This window comes from Panicum virgatum, unplaced genomic scaffold, assembly GCF_016808335.1.
Source record: "Panicum virgatum strain AP13 unplaced genomic scaffold, P.virgatum_v5 scaffold_4787, whole genome shotgun sequence".
NCBI lineage: Eukaryota > Viridiplantae > Streptophyta > Magnoliopsida > Poales > Poaceae > Panicum > Panicum virgatum.
In genome coordinates this window covers 48304-53425 of record NW_024376429.1, presented here as the reverse complement: position 1 = coordinate 53425, position 5122 = coordinate 48304, and the positions used below count along the sequence as shown (strand labels likewise).

The window sequence follows — 5122 nt, the reverse complement described above, 5'->3', positions numbered from 1 at the left end:
GTCGTATGTCCATACACCTTCCTCCCAAGCAAGGAGCAAATCATCAACCAGAGGGTCCATGTACACACACATATTATCCCCCGGGTATCCAAGCATTATCAACGACAAGAATATGTTCTATCGTTGAAACATGACTCCAGGGAGGAGGTTGAGGGGGATAACGAACACAGGCCAACAAGTGTATGGGGCAGCCATCATTCCATGAGGATTGAACCCATCTGTTGCTAGTGCAACACGTACATTACGAGGCTCCCCAGCTTTCTCATATGACACCCGTCAAAATACTTCCATGCTTCAGCATCAGCTGGATGTACCATGTTCTCAGGGCGGTATCATTTGCCTTCTTTGTGCCATGTCATCTGTTTAGCGGATTCCTCGGTCATGTAAAGCCGTTGGATCCTCGGTTTCGAGGTTTTACCGCTGTTTCAAAGAAAACGGAAACGATAACGGTAACCGAAGAAACGGAAATGATAACGGTAAAAAAAATACGGAAACGATAACAAAAATGATTTTACCTCTTTCCGATCGTTTCCGCGTTTTATCATATTTCCCCGGTAATTTCCGCCGGTATTTTACCGGGAAACCTTCCTGTCCGACAGGTACTCCCATTCTCCCAATCTCCCATCGAGCTCCCAAGGCCCAGCTCGGCCCATCTCCACTCTAGTCAAATAAATACTCTAACCATCCGTCACCCCATCCCAGAAGGCCAGAAGGCCAGAACCCTAGTCGACCACAGTCGGCGACTCCTCAAGACCTCGACGCTTCGACTTCGCCGCCAGCCCGCCGCCTACCTTGGCCTTGGCCAAGCGCCTCGTCTACCACCAGCTTCAGACTCCAGCAAATCGGCATCGATGGCGCCTACACAACACGACGCCGAGGACTAACGACGGAGGAATCGCCGCCGTCGCCACCATCAACCTGCCGTCGATTGATGGAACCACCCCCGCCGCCAACATCCGTGGCTCCAACAACCCGGCGGACAGCCGAATCTCCAGCAGCACCGTTCAGTGCGAGTGGTAAGCACTAAGCACTAAGCAGGGGGCCATGGTCCACTGGTCTCTTGAATCTTAGCTCAGCTCTGTGTGCGCCACCGCGGCCTTCAGCTCGGCCAGCGCCCCGTGGTGCGCCGCGGCCGCGTCCACCATCTGCCACAGCTGCGCGTCCGCCGCCGGCGCCGGTGCCGCGGCATGCTCCTCCGCCTCCCGCGCTGCGTAGGACAGTAACAGACGTACATGCGTGCATGAGAGTGTAGACGTTGCATGGGTGTACTGCTTTGAGGCATTTCTTAATTAGTAAATCACGTGGACAACCTCCAGGTTTGTGTGAGCTGTAGTGCGATTTAGTTATTTATTACTTCAACACATTGACATGAGATGGTTTCTTGTAGTTTAGTGTTTAAAGTACAGTACGTTACTCCTCTTGTATTATATCCTATAATATTCAGAGTGATTACTATTTCACTTTTCACCTGTTATTTCTATATATTCCTTGTCATTTATCAGGCTATTTGTTTCCACTTAAATGACTCAATACTCATTAGCTAAATATTCCATTTCTCATTTCAGCGGAGAGCCAGACTGATCTGGCCGCCTCTTCAGGAACACCTAGAGCACCTGCAGCTTCATTGGACGTAGCATTAGTGCCAAGTCCTGCAACAGGCGGAAGTGGCACACAGGATGCTGGTGTCATCAATATTGAAGATGGAGGTGGGAGCGGTGACGATGAGCCTGCCGAGAAGAAGCAAAAGAAGTGTACATCAGGTGTTTGGGAGTACTTTGACAAGTACTGGGTGACAGTGGAGGTAAATGGCAAGAAGGAGCAGCAGCACTGGGCAAAATGCAAATTTCAAGGCTGTAAAAACAAGACCTGCAAAGGTAGATGTGAGAGCAGGTTTGGAACAACAGGTTTTTGGACTCATCTAAGGTATTATCACAGTATTGTTAAAGGCCAGCAGCAAATAAAAACAGAAAATGATGAGAAAAATGTTGTAACTATTGTTAAACCTTTCAAATATGATCAAGAAGAAAGTCTGAAGAAATTTTACATGGCCATGATTGTGCATGAGTACCCCTTCAATATGGCTGCTGCTCCTTCTTGCCAAATTCAATGTTGTTCTTAAGAAGATGTATCACTTTTATGCTGCTGCTACTCCTTCCTCGTGTGATGCTCCTGCTCCTGCGGCTTCAATGGATGCAAATCAGATAGTGGACAGCATAGATACTGAGCTAGATAGCTTACTATTTGATAATGCAACACATGGTGATGGCCCTGAGGAATCAAGTGAATTAACAAGATACTTGGCTGAACCAACCATTAAGGTTAGTAAAGCCAATCAGCATACATTTGACATCTTAGCATGGTGGAAAAATCAAAAGGATGAATATCCTATTCTCTCCCAACTTGCCCGTGATGTGTTGGCCATGCAAGCATCAACTGTTGCTTCTAAATCCGCATTTAGTGCTGGTGGTCATGTCGTTGATCCATATCGTAGTCGTCTTGATCCTGAGATGGTAGAGGCTTTGGTTTGCACAAGAGATTGGATACTTGCTGATAAAAAAGGTAAAAACATTAAAAAAACATATTGTATTGTATTGTATTGGTATTGCTTTGTTCGTTCCAATTGCCATTTTGTATAGTTCACCAATGGAGCTGTTTTATTTTTTGTAGGTACAAGGAAGGTTTCTTCAATTGTTTCTGATCTTGAGGTCCGCGAGAATATGAAGATTCAACCTGAACTTGAGGTATGAAAAAAACTATGAAAGTAAATTGACCGGTCATAAGTAGGTGTTACCACTATTTTATTGTTTGTAATATATTACCATTGCACTACAAGATTTTTGACTTGAATAATATATCCTCCGTGTAGGAGGAGGTCATGGAAATGGAGATGGAGGTGGCTGCTGATGATAATGACATGCCTGATGTTCATCTGTAGCAAGCTAGATGTCTAAAGCTTCAGATGGCCAAATTTGCACTATTTTGTTTCTTTGTCAAATGCGTCAAACTTTGATATGTCATATGTGCATGTGTGTGTAGCAGCAGCAGCAGCACTGCACTAGCACTACTATGTCACTTTTGAACCCTGTCGTGTGTTTTGTTTAATGGCTAAGGTTGAACTTGACCTGCTGTAGTGCTATAATATTCTATTACTTATGTTGATGTGTCACCATGTTGAGGTGATAAACTGATAATATTTTCCGTATGATCTTGCCTTATTGAACCTATGTATTGTCATGTCTAACCGTTTTTTAACCTATAAATTATCGATTTTTGACCGATATCGAGCTATTCTCGATCGGATAGTTTCGTTTCCGAAGTTCCCGTATTATCGGCACCGTATTCGTTTCCGTCAATATTGTTACAGATATCGTTTCCGAGAAAAAATGTGAAACTGAAAACAATTGAGGCTTCTTCCGATCGTTTCCGACCGTTTTCATCCCTACCTCTAGGTACCTAGAGGATTTACATTTAGGACAATACTTTGCATCTGCATGGTCTTTCCTAAACAAGATGCATCCATTCGGACAAGTATGTATCTGCTCGTAAGGCATCTTAAGTGCATGAAGTAGTTTTTGTGCCTCATACAAGTTGCATGGCAAATTGTGACCAGCCACAAGCAGGCTGCCAAAAATTGTCAACAAATCATCAAAGCCATCTCGATTGATGCCAAGCTAAGACTTTAGGGCCATTAGACGTTCGATGGCATCCAGTTGAGAAACATCAGTATGGCCATGAAATGGTTTTTGTGCCGAAGACAACATGTCGTAAAAGGACTTTGCGGTTGCCTCTGGTGGATCCTCCCCAAGCTGGCTAGGTCCTTCATCAAACAATGCTTGATGAAAATCATCTAAGATGTCTCCGCACCTAGCATCAGCATCTTGCACCTAGCATCAGCATCTTAATTCTCGATATGCTGTCTCACGACCTCGTCTCTCGCACGATGGGCTTCACCATGATAGATCCACCGGGTATAGTTTGCCACAAACCCATTAGTGCAAATGTGTTTACCCATATTGAACTGTGATTGAAATATCTTGTTTGCACACTGGCGGCAAGGACATGGAGGTTTACTCTGTCCTTGCTCAAAAGCTTTTTTCAGAAAATCTTCAACCTTCTAGACGAATTCATCCGTCCAGTCACGTTTACCGAACTAGCCCGTGTACATGCACTCACGGTCATTCATCCTAGCTTTAACATATTACCGAGACATAAATCAATTGCAGCTACACGATATCTATCATGCACTAATAAGTGAAGATAGGTCCTAATCCCACCCGAGTATCTGTAGATGGGTTAGTTTCCATGCTCTACTCCTATCCGAGACAAATTTCGGCAGGACTTCCACGCTGTTATCTGAATACACATCCTGACAAGGAGATTTTGTATTCGGAGAACAACAGGGAGGCGATGCCGAAACTCTGTCTCGGATCGGAGCAGACCATGCAAACTAAACCCATATACACATCCTCGGGCTGTCCAAAAACATGGACAATTTGAAACAGATACGATCATACATATGCAAAGATATGCATATTTCCAACCGTATCTCTTTCGAACGGGAGACGTCTAACTAAGTTTCAAGATCTACGAATATAATACAGATTGAGGGTCAAATATGCCTCTCACCTTGCTGTGACGGAGGAAGGCGGCGGAAACCAAGTGGCGGTGACCGATTCCTGTAAAAAAAACAATATAGTGTTAGAGAACAATTTTACTAGCACCTCCCCTAGCACAGTGAGATTCCCAAAACCAACGGCACGATAACAATCATGATTCCAACAATAATAAATTTGAATTTTGCCTCAGATATGTTGCATTTCATTTGACCTAGAGCTTGAAGGAAAAGAAACATCACAGGTAGTGGCAACAAGGGGTTCATAGCAGTCATGAAACCATGTGAGACACCCAGCCCAATCATTTTATGATCACAACTGAGTTGTTGTTTGGGCATGGATGTCTCACATGGTTTGATGACGACCATAAAAAAATTAACTGTACAACAGAAGCTCAAGGTCATCATATGTTACCTAGCAAAAAAACTGAGTACAAATTGATATCTTCATAGGCATTGACATAAAATCATTTGGCATGTCTATAAAGAACTAAAATCACAGGCATTCAG

The 5122-nt window shown here is 44.0% G+C and overlaps 1 long non-coding RNA gene across 1 annotated transcript; it reads left to right on the top strand.

The window, feature by feature from the left end:
- Positions 1 to 927: 927 nt before the first annotated feature.
- On the top strand, positions 928 to 3220 carry LOC120694310. Its single transcript, XR_005683434.1, has 2 exons — positions 928 to 1016; positions 2867 to 3220. It is a non-coding gene; the product is annotated as an uncharacterized LOC120694310 (long non-coding RNA).
- Positions 3221 to 5122: the final 1902 nt, after the last annotated feature.